The sequence below is a fragment of the Lathyrus oleraceus genome, chromosome 4 (genome assembly GCF_024323335.1).
Source record: "Lathyrus oleraceus cultivar Zhongwan6 chromosome 4, CAAS_Psat_ZW6_1.0, whole genome shotgun sequence".
Classification (NCBI taxonomy): Eukaryota; Viridiplantae; Streptophyta; class Magnoliopsida; order Fabales; family Fabaceae; genus Lathyrus; species Lathyrus oleraceus.
The window spans coordinates 109,399,508-109,415,436 of NC_066582.1; the positions used below are offsets into that span (position 1 = coordinate 109,399,508).

The 15,929-nt window shown below is 39.4% G+C and overlaps 1 non-coding gene across 1 annotated transcript; it reads left to right on the forward strand.

Annotated features, from left to right (window-relative positions):
- Positions 1-13,225: 13,225 nt before the first annotated feature.
- Positions 13,226-13,332, forward strand: LOC127077898 (small nucleolar RNA R71). The gene has a single exon (XR_007787663.1). It is a non-coding gene; the product is annotated as a small nucleolar RNA R71 (small nucleolar RNA).
- The last annotated feature ends 2,597 nt before the right edge of the window (positions 13,333-15,929 follow it).

The window sequence follows — 15,929 nt, forward strand, 5'->3', positions numbered from 1 at the left end:
GAATCGGATACTCGGCTCGATACCCAGTGCCTCCATACAGTGCTGATCAGGATAACGTGTGGGTGCCATAGGACGCTGATATAGAGCAATGTAGCGCTCCCTCTGAGCATTATCTCTATAGGCCACGTGCATGTCATCGAAATTCTGCATCCTGTAAAAGTTAAGAAAGTGATCCTGAAAATACAAACCATTCAAATCTTAGTCTCAATGCAAAATATGATAAGATAAAATAAAATTAAAATTAAATAAATGCGAAAAAGTAAAGTGAAAGAAAAACCATGGGTTTCCTCCCACACAACGCTTGTTTAACGTCATTAGCTTGACGATTAGAATTTATACACCTGTAGTAGTAGGAATCGGTGGATCAATCAGGGTGTGGCTTGAGTAGTATGCTGGAATGTCTCCTCCTTCGTAGAGCTTCAGTCTTTGTCCATTTACAATGAATGGACTACAGGTATCGTTCTTAATTTCTACGGCCCCAGATCTCAGAATCTTGGATACTTCGAAAGGACCGGTCCATCTTGAACGTAGCTTTCCAGGGAAGAGTCGTAACCTAGAGTTGAAAAGGAGAACAGGATCGCCTATATTGAAATTTTTCTTTACTATTCTTTTGTCGTGATAGGCTTTTGTCCTCTCTTTATATATATATTTGCATTCTCGTAGGCCGATTGCCTAAGTTCTTCTAATTTATGAATGTCTAGGGTACGCTTTTCTCCAGCGGCTAGGTAGTCTAGATTCAAAGTTTTAATGGCCCAATAGGCCTTATGCTCTAATTCGAACGGTAAGTGACAGGATTTTCCATAAACTAGTTGATAAGGAGTAGTTCCTATAGGGGTTTTGAAAGCGGTTCTATAGGCCCATAATGCTTCTTGAAGCTTCTGAGACCAGTCTCTCCTAGAAATAGAAACGGTTTTCTCTAGGATTTGTTTTGTCTCCCTATTAGATACTTCTACTTGGCCACTAGTCTGTGGGTGGTATGGTGTTGCTACTCTATGCCTAACTCCATATTTTCTTAAAAGTTTGTCAAATATTCTCGATATAAAGTGTGATCCTCCATTGCTTATGACTAAACGTGGTGTTCCAAATCTAGGGAATATATAGTTTTTAAATAGTTTGATTACTACCCTAGTGTCGTTTGTGGGTGCAGCTATAGCTTCAATCCACTTAGACACATAGTCTACAGCTACTAAGATATACCTGTTTCCTAAGGATGGTGGAAAAGGTCCCATGAAATCTATACCCCATACGTCAAAGAGTTCTACTTCCTGGATGTTTCTTAGAGGCATTTCATCACATCTTGAAATGTTTCCAGTGCGTTGGCATCTATCACATTTGACAATGCAAGCATAGACATCACGCCACATGGTAGGCCAGAATAGGCTAGCTTGAAGAATCTTGGCATATGTCTTAGAGGTGCTCGCGTGTCCACCATAAGGTGCAGAATGACAATGCTCGATAATACTATTTACCTCTTCTTCTGGAACGCAACGGCGAAAAATGCCATCTTTACCCCTTTTGAAAAGGAGCGGTTCGTCCCAATAGAAGTTTCTCACATCGTGGAAGAATTTCTTTTTGCGGTTGTAGTCAAGATCAGGGGGTAATGAAATTCTAGTTAACAGACTTTCGATGTCACACGGGATGTTATGACATCCAATTCTGCGCAGACAAGAATTATGCAAAACTTAAAAAGTAAGTGCAGTAAATAACACAAGGAATTGTTTACCCAGTTCGGTGTCACACACACCTACGTCTGGGGGCTACCAAGCCAGGGAGGAAATCCACTATTAGTAGTATTAATTCAGACCTTAAACCAACTGTTTAATCCTATCACTTAATACCTACCCAATGCAATTTCAATCTTACACTAAGATCAGAGTTCCTACTCACTCCCCCTCAATCACCTCAATGATTACAACCTTTAATTAGATTAAAGTTAATGGTGAAGTCACACTTCAAACAACTCTTGATTGTGCTTAACAAATTTAATCAAGATACACAACACTCACGCTTAAAAGCTTAGAGTGACACAACACTTACAACTCAATGAACACCTTAGTCCAATGCAATCATCTAGGTGATAATTGCTTGGCTCACAAGATACACCTATTACAAGACACACACAAAAATACAGCAGTGAAGTATGATGGACCAATAAAATCTTCACGCCTAAAACCCACGAGTTCTGAAAGAAGGATTGCCATCCTTTTATATTGCAGCACTTGAGCCTTGCACTTGTATTTCCTAAAATTAAGGTTAAGCAAGTTAACCTAATTTTCACATATTAGGGTGCTAACAAATAGGCTATTTGTTAGGTTCATTAATTGTAGCTTAGTTGTTAGTTTCCTGGATTTTAGCTCAACTGTTGGACTCCTGAAGAATAGCCTGAGAAAAATGCTGAAACAGAAATACTAACCATCCTACACTTTAGCATATGCTATCAGGAATGAATGTCACAACATTCAGTTTGACGACCAGAACATATACCATATGCTAAGTCTGTTATTTTTCTGAAAACAGACTGTGCTAAATGCTGTACTGTAGCAGACCAACCAGTCTATACTTCAATATCAGCTTACAGTAATAAATGTCAAAACATCCAGTTTGACATTTACACAATGGCCTTATGCCAGGTCTGTTATTCCCTTGATAAACAGACTGAGATACATACTGAACTGAAGCAGAAAAACCAACCTGCCTATTATTCAGTATATGCTATCACTGATGAATGTCATAACATCCAGTTTGACATTCAGACAGTAGGCCTTATGCCAGGTCTGTTATTCTCCTGAATAAATAGACTGAGATAAATACTGAGTTATAACAGATAACCAACTATTCTAAACCTCAGTATCTGCTGTCAGGGATGAATGTCATAACATCTAGTTTGACATTCAGTAAATCCTGTATTAGCTAAACCTGCAACATACTATTCAAGTATGTCATGACATCAGTCAAGACATCAGAGTACAGTTAGATGTTCTAACACAAAATGCAACCAATCAAACATCTCCAAAGCATGTCATGACATCAGTCAAGACATTATAGTCCAGTTAGTGTTTTACCATAAAATGCAGCCAATCAAACATCTACAAACTCCCCCTTTGGCAAATTTTTGGCTAAAACAACTTGGCATCATAACAGAGTTCACAGCAGCGGAAAAACACACATCTAGCAGGGAAATTTACCTAGCTAATACACTCAGAGCAGAAACACACTCAACACACATAAATGTTAAATAAAAACTTCTAACAGCAGCACACATACAGAAGTTAAATAAAAACTTCAAACAGCAGCACACGTACAGATAACACACTCACAATCATCACACATAGGAGTGGAACATCAGGCTGCAGCACAACCTCTGGATTAGAGGATCTTCAATATCTGTTTAATCACATAGCAAAGAATCTGTTGTCCTGGGGCATCACAGGTGTTACTCCCCCTTTTTGTCAAAAATGTTGCCAAAGCAACACTTTAAATTACAGACCAAAATAAACAAAATTACACACAAATGACAGAAACACAGGAAATGATTTAATCATCTGACTCAGAGTCAGCCTCAACATCAGTGCCATCATCAGGACTGGCATCCTCTTCACCCTCTGCACTTTGCCTTGCAGCTCCTTCTGTAGCCTCAACAGCTTCACCAGGCACACCATCATCAGACATCTCCAATTTGATAATCAACTTTTCCAAAGTGAGCTTCCTTGCCTCTAGCTCTTTGCAAGTCTCTCTGAGTATGGCAATGACAACAACTTTATCTGGTTGATTGCCAACACTTGATGTCTCTCCTGTTGTCATGGCAATGTCAGGGACATGCTTACCTAGGAATAGTTTATAATTGAAGGCCAAAGGACTCTCTCTTCTTTTCACAAAATCATTCTCTGTCAATATGTTTGGAAATTGATTTAACACAATGCCACATATGAGGGAAGGAAAGGCTATAAGCCCCTTCACACTGAAGCTCCCAACATGTTTAATGGTTTGATAAAAAATGTAGGTTCCATAGTCAAACTTTGCTTTGGTTCCAACAACATAGATGAACTTTCCAAGCATCACGGCCACAGTGGATTTGTGATTGGTGGGTACCCAGTTGGCAGCTCCAATTTTGTGTAGCATAGCATACTTAACACTGAGTTTGCTGGCCACCAACTTACCTTTCAGAGGCCACTTTCTGACTTGATTAGCAGTGATGACTTGATAGATTGTATTGTCAGTCACCTCAAGCTCAGGTTGAGCTACATCAGGTCTTCCCAAATACATGTTGATTACTGAGGGAGAGAAGTTCACACACTTGCCTCGCACATATACTTTTCTGAATTCCCTAGACTTTCCATCTGCACATTCCTCAGACACATTGACAATAAACTCCTTTACTAAAGTCTCATAGCACTTTGAGAGCTGAGTCACAGTTTTCATTAGCCCTGCCTCTTGAATAAGGTCTACAATCTCCTTACACTCCAGGACATTCTGAGCCAGTTCCCTCTCCAAGGCCAGCCTCTTGTGATAGACATACTTCCATTTGTTCACACTAGAAGCAAAATGGAATGAGACATTGTCAATAAGTACCTCAGGGACACTAGCTGCCATCTTGGTAGTGGTTGGCTTCTTCTTTGACAGAGATGTTGTGACATCACATGGGACATCTGAATTAGACTCCACAACAACAGACTTGGTTTTCATTTTCTTGGGCACCTCTTTGCTCCAAGATTTCGTAGGCCCATGCCCTTTCCTTTTGAGGGAACTCTCTGTCACCTTTGGATTGGAAGAAGTTGCCACATCAATCTTCCTTTTTGGGGACCTCTGCACCACAGTCTTCTTTTCTCTCCTAGTCCTAACCCTTTTGGCTATGCTAGGGACAACCGAGGTCAACAGTTCATTATCAGAGAACTCTTCCAGATTAACTATGTCAGCTTTATGATTGTCACTGACATCATGAGTGACACGGACTGCCTCACTACCCACATTCTCTAAGGGTTTGTTAGTATTTGACCCCCCATGAGCATCATTTTGCTCAGCCTCATCAGACACATTCTTTGCTAAGGAAAGTGTATTTTCTTGACACACATTTTTTGGGACAATCGTGTTTAGGGGAACTGAGACCCCAAGAACCTTATGATTACCAGACAAAGTTCCAGTTACCAAGGTTGCAATGGAATTGTGAACATACCTGGAGCCTTCTCTGGTTTGTTCATCAAGCGCGAGAGCTGAGGAGAAGCCTGAGACCGTTTCTTTAGGTCTTCTTGCATGTGAGGTATTTGCAGAGTCAGACACAGGATATTCCCTGTTAGGGTTGCATGATTCGGAGCTGGAGGAATCGGACATGGTCGTGTAGGAAGATGAGTCGGATTGGTGCGACATGATGAATATCTCAGAGGAGAAATGAAAAGTTTCTTTGAGATAAGGCTTGCAAGACTGAAAGTTGAAACGATGGAAGAGGAAACGCTTGTTGCACGAGCAATGTCTATTATTTGATGACCAATCAGAGTGGACTATCAAGTGTTTAATAAGTTGACTTATTAAACAATAAATAACTAACACCATTAGTTGCTATAATTTCTCAGAAGGATACATTCCCTCTTTGCCCCTAACTTTGTCAAACTGTGTAGCATCCAATGTCATGACATTCTGAGTGACATTGTACTCAGCCTGCATCTGGTTCATCCATACCAGTGGTGAACACCTGCTACCAGAAGCTAGGTACTTAGCTTCTGCAGTGGACAATGATACACACTTCTGTTTCTCCCTTGCTACTACACAATTTTGATGAGGCCCAATAGGTGAGGATGACTCATGGCTTTCAATCTGCATAGGTACCATTAAGTGCACTAGCACCAGTTCCATAAGTTTGGCAGATTTTGAATGTCCCATCTTGGAATGTGGCATCTTGTTTAGCTTGCCCACCTGACATTTTCCACAACCTTTTCTTTCATCCATAAGCAGATTTGGGATTCCTCTAATTGCTTCCTTGGATATGATCTTCTTCATTCCTCTTAAATGAAGTTGTCTAAGTCTTCCATGCCACAACTTCACTTCCTGCTCTTCCTTGGCTAAGGGGCACTTTGAGGAGTAGTGTGAGACTTTAGATTCCCATAGATAACAATTATCTTTGGATCTGGATCCTCTCATAACTTCCTGATTGCAACCATTCATCACCACACATCCTTCCTTAGTGAACTGTACATTGAAGCCTTGATCACATAACTGGCTTATGCTGATGAGATTAGCAGTTAGTCCTTTTACTAACAACACATTACTCAGTTTTGGAACTCCAGGACAGTCCAGCTTACCAACACCCTTGATTTCTCCTTTAGCTCCATCACCAAATGTCACATACCTGGTAGCATGAGGTTGTATATCCACCAATAAGTTGCTCATCCCAGTCATATGTCTTGAGCAACCATTATCAAAATACCAGTCTTGTCTGGTAGATGCCCTAAGGATGTGTGAGCTAGTTTAGCAACCCATTGTTGTTTCTCAATGGGGGCATCATGCTTAGATGACTTATGCTTAGGTCTGACTTGATTTGTCTGGTTAGCAACCCATTGTTGTTTCTTAATGGGGGCATTATGCTTAGATGCCTTATGCTTAGGTCTGACATGAGGGGTTTGGTTAGGATAATCATGCAACCTGTAGCAGAAGGCTTTTATATGACCAAATCTACCACAGTAGTGACATCTCCATCTCTGAAATTTCTTCTTCTGATGGTTACTCAACCTGGTTCCCTGATGTTGAGACATTGGTTGTGACTTCTGCTTGAATTTCTAAACTTCAGCCTTTGAGCGTTTGAGTTCAGCTGAGGATTTCTTCCCAAAGCCTAAACCAGACATGGTTCCTGACTTTTGTCCCACCTTTAGAATCTCTTCCAAGGTGTCAATTCCTTTATTCAACATTATGATGGATTTTGTCATTTGTTCTAGCTTAGATGTCAACAATGCTATCTCACCATTCAGGCCATCTATGACTGTCAGATGCTTCTGTTTTTTAGCTTCTAGTTCCTTGATGAGTTTCTTCTGCTTTTCTCCTTGGATGCATACTTCTGCACTCTTGACACATAGCTCTTTATATGAAGCAGCAAGTTCATCAAAGGTAAGTTCATCTCCACTTGAGTCATCATCAGAGGCACAAACACTAGTTAGTGCAGTGACATGTTTAGCAGATTCTCCTTCAGATTCACTCTCAGAATCTACTTCAGACCAGGTAACAAATAGCCCCTTCTTTTGCATCTTGAGGAAGGTAGGGCATTCAGCTCTAATGTGACCAAACCTTCACATCCATGGCACTGGATTCCCTTGCCTTGGGTGACCTTTTCTTCATCTTTTGGTCTTCTACTGATGTCAGATGAGAAGTTCTTGACATTAGGTCTGCCCTGTTGATCAACCTTCTTTATGAATTTGTTGAACTGTCTTCCAAGCATGGCTATGGCTTCTGAAATGCTTTCATTTCCTTCTTCTGAATCCTCTTAAGCATTTGATACAAAAGCTATGCTTTTGTTCTTCTTTTCAGCATCCTCACATAAGCCCATTTCAAAGGTTTGGAGAGAACCAATAAGCTCATCAACCTTCATATTGTTGATATCTTGAGCCTCTTCTATGGCTGTGACCTTCATGGCAAATCTCTTTGGCAGTGATCTGAGAATCTTTCTTACAAGTTTCTCTTCAGCCATTTTCTCACCTAAGCCACCAGAAGTGTTGGCAATATCAAGAATATTCATGTGGAAGTCATGAATAGTCTCATCCTCTTTCATCCTCAGATTTTCAAACTTGGTGGTCAGCATCTGAAGTTTAGACATCCTCACCTTGGAGGTACCTTCATGAGTTATCTTGAGGGTATCCCAAACTTCCTTAGCCAGCTCACAGTGATGCACCAGTCTGAAGATGCTCTTACTTATTCCATTGAACAATGCATTCAAGGCCTTATAATTTCCAAGGGCTAATGCCTCTTGCTCCTTGTCCCACTCTTCTTTAGGAATTTGCATACTGACTCCATCTTTACCTGTCTTCGTTGGATGTTCCCATCCTTTGTTGACAGCTCTCCAGACTTTGCTATCTAGAGACCTCAAGAAGGCTATCATACGAGGCTTCCAGTCATCATAGTTAGAACCATCCAACATGGGTGGTCTATTTGAGTATCCTACATCCTTGTCCATGGTACTAGAAAGTAACTTCCCTAGATCTCACCCAAAAATTAACAGGGAGGGTGCCTGCTCTGATGCCAATTGAAATTCTAGTTAACAGACTTTCGATGTCACACGAGATGTTATGACATCCAATTCTGCGCAAACAAGAATTATGCAGAACTTAAAAAGTAAGTGCAGTAAATAACACAAGGAATTGTTTACCCAGTTCGGTGTCACACACACCTGCGTCTGGGGGCTACCAAGCCAGGGAGGAAATCCACTATTAGTAGTATTAGTTCAGACCTTAAACCAACTGTTTAATCCTATCACTTAATACCTACCCAATGGAATTTCAATCTTACACTAAGATCAGAGTTCCTACTCACTCCCCCTCAATCACCTCAATGATTACAACCTTTAATTAGATTAAAGTTAATGGTGAAGTCACACTTCAAACAACTCTTGATTGTGCTTAACAACTTTAATCAAGATACACAGCACTCACGCTTAAAATCTTAGAGTGACACAACACTTACAACTCAATGAACACCCTATTCCAATGCAATCATCTAGGTGATAATTGCTTGGCTCACAAGATACACCTATTACAAGACACACACAAAAATACAGCAGTGAAGTATGATGGACCAATAAAATCTTCACGCCTAAAACCCACGAGTTCTGAAAGAAGGATTGCCATCCTTTTATATTGCAACACTTGGGCCTTGCACTTGTATTTCCTAAAATTAAGGTTAAGCAAGTTAACCTAATTTCCACATATTAGGGTGCTAACAAATAGGCTATTTGTTAGGTTCATTAATTGTAGCTTAGTTGTTAGTTTCCTGGATTTTAGCTCAGCTGTTGGACTCCTGAAGAATAGCCTGAGAAAAATGCTGAAACAGAAAAACTAACCATCCTACACTATAGCATATGCTGTCAGGAATGAATGTCACAACATTCAGTTTGACGACCAGAACATATACCATATGCTAAGTCTGTTATTTTCCTGAAAACAGACTGTGCTAAATGCTGTACTGTAGCAGACCAACCAGTCTATACTTCAATATCAGCTTACAGTAATAAATGTCAAAACATCCAGTTTGACATTTACACAATGGCCTTATGCCAGGTCTGTTATTCCCTTGATAAACAGACTGAGATACATACTGAATTGAAGCAGAAAAACCAACCTGCCTATTATTCAGTATATGCTATCACTGATGAATGTCATAACATCCAGTTTGGCATTCAGACAGTAGGCCTTATGCCAGGTCTGTTATTCTCCTGAATAAACAGACTGAGATAAATACTGAGTTATAACAGACAACCAACTATTCTAAACCTCAGTATCTGCTGTGAGGGATGAATGTCATAACATCTAGTTTGACATTCAGTAAATCCTGTATTAGCTAAACCTGCAGCATACTACTCAAGTATGTGATGACATCAGTCAAGACATCAGAGTATAATTAGATGTTCTAACACAAAATGCAGCCAATCAAACATCTCCAAAGCATGTCATGACATCAGTCAAGATATTATAGTCCAGTTAGTGTTTTACCATAAAATGCAGCCAATCAAACATCTACATGTACTATATCAGCAGCTAGGTAATTAACGAAATCTGCATACCAGGGTACGTTACTTATTGCTAAGGAATTTTGAGGGTGCTCATAAGGATCTAGGTTATTATCTTCAATGGTTTTTACTCTAGCGATCAGTCTATCATAGGCGAAATCATCATTTATGGGTACTAGTTCAGCTTTTAGATGTTCTAGCCTAGAAAGGTGATCGGCTACTACATTTTCAGTGCCTTTTTTTATCTCTTATGTCTAAATCAAACTCTTGTAGTAATAGAATCCATCGGAGTAACCTGGGCTTGGCATCTTTTTTACTTAATAGGTAACGGATGGCAGCATGATCGGTGTAAACTATAATTTTTGCTCCTACTAGATAAGATCTAAATTTGTCTATAGTGAAAACTACAACGAGTAATTCTTTTTCAGTTGTTGCGTAGTTAAGTTGGGCAGCATCTAGGGTTCTACTGACATAATAAATGGCATGTAATTTTGTATCTTTCCTTTGTCCTAGAACGACTCCAACTGCATAATCACTAGCATCGCACATTATCTCAAAAGGTTCCGACCAATCAGGTGGTTTCATAATGGGTGCAGATACTAATGCTTGCTTTAAAAGATTAAATGCGTCATTACATTTTTCATCGAAAATGAATTCATCATCTTTCATTAAAAGTCCAGTTAAAGGTTTAGTTATTTTGGAGAAGTCCTTAATAAAACGCCGGTAGAATCCAGCGTGTCCAAGAAAGCTTCGGACATCTCTGATGGTTTTTGGTTTTCTATAACTTCTATTTTAGCTTTATCTACCTCTATACCTTTTTCAGAAACTATATGTCCTAAAACTATTCCTTCGGTCACCATGAAATGACATTTTTCCCAGTTTAGCACGAGGTTCACCTCCACGCATCTCTCCAGGATTTTCTCAAGGTTAGCAAGACAATTGTGGAAATCAAATCCGCAAACCGAGAAATCGTCCATAAACACTTCCATGATACCATCTAGGTAATCTGCGAAGATTGACATCATGCAACGTTGGAAAGTAGCTGGGGCATTACAGAGGCCGAATGGCATTCGTCTGTAGGCAAAAGTTCCATAAGGGCTGTAAAGGTAGTTTTTTCTTGATCTTCGGGGTGGATAGGTATTTGGAAGAATCCATAGTATCCATCTAGATAGCAGAAGTAAGAGTGTCTGGCTAGACGCTCCAACATCTGGTCTATAAATGGTAAAGGGAAATGATCCTTCCTAGTTGCTTTATTTATTTTTCTATAATCTATACACATCCGCCATCCTCCTTCTAAATGTTTTGCTACATGTTCGCCTTTATCGTTTTGCACGACTGTGATGCCTCCCTTTTTAGGTACTACATGCACAAGGCTCACCCACTTACTATCCGAGATCTGGTAGATGATACCTGCCTCAAGTAACTTAAGAACTTCCTTTTTAACAACATCACTCATTATAGGGTTTATTCTTCTCTGATGCTCCCTTGAGGGTTTTGAATCTTCTTCTAGCGAAATCCGATGCATGCATACAGATGGACTTATACCTTTCAGGTCAGAGATATTATATCCTAAGGCTGAGGGATATCTTCGTAAAACGTCTAAAAGTTGGTTCGTTTCCTCTTGGCTCAAGGTAGCACTAACTATAACTGGACGGTTCATCTTTTCATCGAGGAACTCATATCTCAGGTTCTTAGGCAGTTCCTTAAGTTCTAAGGTTGGTTTCTTAGGGCATGGCATAGGATCTGGGGTAAGGGATAAACATTCGTAAAGGTTATCATCGATGTAGGGTTTCTTAAAGTCATCATCTTCCCTTATGAGAGTTGATGGTAACTTGATTGTTTTTATAATTTCTTTTTGTTTTGATACTCTAACACATTCATCACTGATATCTAAGGCATAACACGAGTCTCCCATCACAGGTTCCATAAGAAATTTCGAAAGTATAAATTCTATTTTCTCGTCACCTACTTCAAATGTCAACTTTCCTTTCTTGACATCTATTATGGCTCCTGCAGTCGATAAGAATGGTCTACCTAGAAGGATTGGTATATCATTGTCCTCTTTGATGTCCATGACAACAAAATCAGTAGGGATAAATAACTGACCTATCCTAACAGGAACATCTTCGAAAATGCCTATCGGATATTTAACAGATCTATCGGCTAACTGAAGTGACATCTTAGTGGGTTGTAATTCTCCTAAGTTTAACCTCTCACAAACTGCTAAACGCATTAGGCTCACACTAGCTCCTAAGTCTAGAAAAGCTTTTTCGATGACATGATTACCCAAAAGGCAAGGAATGGAGAAATTTCCAGGATCTTTATCTTTCTTTGCTAATTTGTCCTCGGAAATAGCATTACATTCCAAAGGCTTCGGATCGTCAAGTCTACGTTTGTTGGTAAGGATGCCTTTGAGAAACTTTGCATAAGAAGGTATATGGGTGATGGCTTCTGTGAAAGGGATTTCTACATGAAGTTTTTCTATAACTTTAATAAATTTTTGATACTGTTTATTGATCTGGGTTTGTTTGAGTCTTTGCGGATATGGTATAGGTGGTTTATATGGCGGGGATGGTATGTAAGTTTTATCTTTAGGTTCTTCTCCTTTTTCTCGACCTTCCTGGTTTTCAGATTCCTCTGGTTCCTTTACTTCATCTGTGGGTTTGGTACATTCCTTAGAAGTTTCGGGTTCACTCATCATAAGCGTTCCCACTTCGTAGGGTAATGGCATTGGCTTGTCCTCTCGGATTTTGTTGAGGTTGTCCAGGGAACTGTCCTCCAGGTGTAGTCTGAGGGGCTTGGTTTAAAGCTACCTGAGAGATCTGGGTTTCAAGCATCTTAGTATGAGTAACTATTTGGTCAACCTTGGTTCCTAACTGAGTAATCAATTCGTTAACATGAATGTTTTGATTCATGAACTCCTTGTTTTGTTGGGTTTGAGTGGTGATAAAATTTTCCATAATTTTCTCAAGGCTCGGCTTTGATGGTACAAGTTGCATAGGTTGATTTGATCTAGGGGCTTGATAACTAGGTCTCGGAGGTGCATTATTTTGAATAGGGTTATTGTTTTTATAGGAGAGGTTCGGGTGATTCCTCCATCCAAGGTTATAGGTATTCGAATATGGGTTCCCTTGGGTGTAGTTCACTTGCTCAGAGTGGGTTTCGTTTAATAGACTGCATTCTGCGGATTGGTGTCCTTTGGTTCCACATATCTCACAATCCGATGAAACTGCGGCTACAATATTCGGGTTTATGCACATATGCTCGACTTTGAGGGCTAATGCGTCCATTTTAGCTTGCATCATGTCTATAGAGCTTAGTTCATGCACTCCTCCTTGGGCTTCCTTCTTCTCAACTGTCGCTCGTTCGACTCCCCATGATTGATGGTTTTGAGCCATATCTTCGATGAGGGCACTAGCTTCAGGATAAGGTTTGTTCATCAGAGCACCGCCTGCGGCAGCGTCGATGGTCATCTTTGTGTTGTAATGAAGTCCATTATAGAAGGTTAGAATGATTAACCAATTTTCTAAGCCATGATGTGGGCATGCTCGTAACAACTCTTTATATCTCTCCCAAGCTTCGAACAACGATTCTCCTTGGTTTTGGGTAAATCTAGTTATATGGTTTCGAAGAACGACGGTCTTACTCGGGGGAAAATATCTAGCAAGAAAAACTCTTATAAGGTTATCCCAAGTCGTAATGGAATTGGGTGGAAGGGAATCTAACCATGATATGGCTTTATCTATGAGGGAAAAAGGAAATAATCTTAAACGTATTGCCTCAGGAGAAGCTCCATTGGTTTTAAAAGTGTCTGCTAATTGAAGAAATATTTTTAAATGTTGGTTTGGGTTCTCAGTAGCGAGACCTGCGAATTGTCTCTGTTGCACTAGTTGCAACAGGGATGTTTTAAGTTCAAAATTATTAGCTGGGATGGTTGGGTTTACTATACTAGAACTAGGTTCTTCATTAGATGGTTGAGTGAAATCTTTAAGAGGTCTTTGGTTTTGATCTTCGGCCATAGCTCTCTTAATTCTATGAAAGAATAAACGTGCGCGAGCGTAACGTTCAGGTTCCGCCAGAGGGTATACTAAGCTTAAACTTCCGGTGCTGCGAGTTCTTCGCATTGACCGGTGGGAAATAGCCTAAGTCTAAACGATATAACATCAGGAAAATGAAATTTGACGAAATTGGTCCCCGGCAACGGCGCCAAAAACTTGATGCGGTGTTTCGCAAGTATACGAACGCGTCAGAGTAATATAAAAGATTATCGAATCCACAGAGACCAAGTGTCAATCTATCGTTATCTATTGTTATGGTGTTTATCAAAGGCAATCAAAATAAGTGTTTTTGGAGTGTGCAATGAAAAGTAAAGTGTTGAATAAAGATTAATTAATAAAGACAGGGTCGAATGTAATTCACATAATCAATTGATAATCCAAGTACTTGCTAATAGAATTACTTATGGGCAATGTTTCCTACTTTGAAAAGAACTAATTTAACAGGAACTGTCGCTTTCGGGTATTCAGAACCGAGTTGTACTCCCTAATCAAACCCTCTTATTGTCCCTTATAAAAAGGCGCGCATTGCGTTAGAGTAGTAAACCTATTTTTAAGAAATATAGTATCTTGACTAAGTTGAAAAGTATTATAACCTGGATTTCTTAACCAAAAGAGGTTCTTACGAACCAGACTCTAAACTTATAAACGCGTCCGAAAATAGTTTTAAAATCTCTTTTCTTCTTAATGTTAAAATCTCCTAATGAACTAAACAAAGCGCTTTCGCTGTTTTTGAAATAGTTAAAAACAATTAAGTTTAAAAAGACGTTGGACGGCTTTCGATCTTACCCAACGGAATTGAAGTGCGGGAAAACTTAAGTTGAAAGTTAAAATAGCCCTTAAGTGCTTCTACGAACAATTGTACGGATTATCGGTTCAATTACGATTCTTACATTCTAACCTTATAGATTTAGTTAGACATGGTAAAGTAAAAGTGCATTAATTTAAATAAAAGTAGTGCGAGTGCGGAAAGTAAATAAAAGTAGTGCGAGTGCGAGAAATAAATAAAAGTAGTGCGAGTGCGGAAAATAAATAATTTAAAGCGAGTGCGAGGAAACAAATAATTTAAAGCGAGTGCGAGGAAATAAATAAAAGTAAAGCGAGTGCGAGGAAATAAATAATTTAAAGCGAGTGCGAGGAAAATAAATAAAGTAAAGCGAATGCGGGAAAATAAATAAGATAAAGACAAGTAATAAAAACCTGCTCCAATCGGAGGGTTGAATAAATTGCAAAGCGGAAATGAAAATGGCGGCAGGATTAACTTCCTTCCAAAGTGCTCCAAACTCGATTACAGACTCTATCACAGACTCGATTACACAATTGTGGTAACACTCCAATGCGAAGCGATTACCACTTTAAAATACTGAATATATGCCTAAGTGAAACAAAGTTGCTCTGAGTTTGCCTCTGCTCTAAGTTTGGATGATTGTAAAGTAATTTCGAGTTTCTATTTATAAGCAAGTAAAAAGATGGAAATGACAAGGATGCCCTTCAACTTGAAAATGGGAGGGAAAAACTTTCCTCTTGTGGCGCCCGCCACAAGCACAAAATGAGGCGCCTTAGTGGAAGTAGTGGGGAACGTGGAAGTTGAGGGAAGTTGAGCTTGGAAACGTCATGGCAGGGTCTATGGCGCTAGCCATGGGGTAGGCCACAAGTACAAAATGCTGAATTTTAGGGTTTTTAGCTTTTTTTTCACTCCTTTTCTCGATCGGGGCTCCGATTAAAGTAAAAACCTGAAAACAAAGGAAAACATAGCAATAACACAACAAAATAATAATAAAACAACTAGAATGCATGTGAAATCGGAGTCGAAAATATGGTAAATTTCAGTGTTATCACAATGTCAATCGACATTTTCATAATCAAATTCAAAACACAATAAAACTATGATTAATATTATGCACCAGAAGACTTAAGTGGTGGAGAATGAGTAATAATGGAGCATTCCTACCCTTACTCTGATTATTTTGTATGCAAGACGTTTGGCTTATTATCTAGAATATTCTCCTCCCCTCTAGAATTTAATCCAATCTAATCACAAACATCCTTTTCATAAACCCTTATTCAAGGTAAAATCAACACAACCCATCAAACCTTATTTTTGTGCCTTAGGGCACCCCTCCGAAAACCCTTTTCTCAAATGTAAAATCAACCAACATACAAACATTTTCTACTCG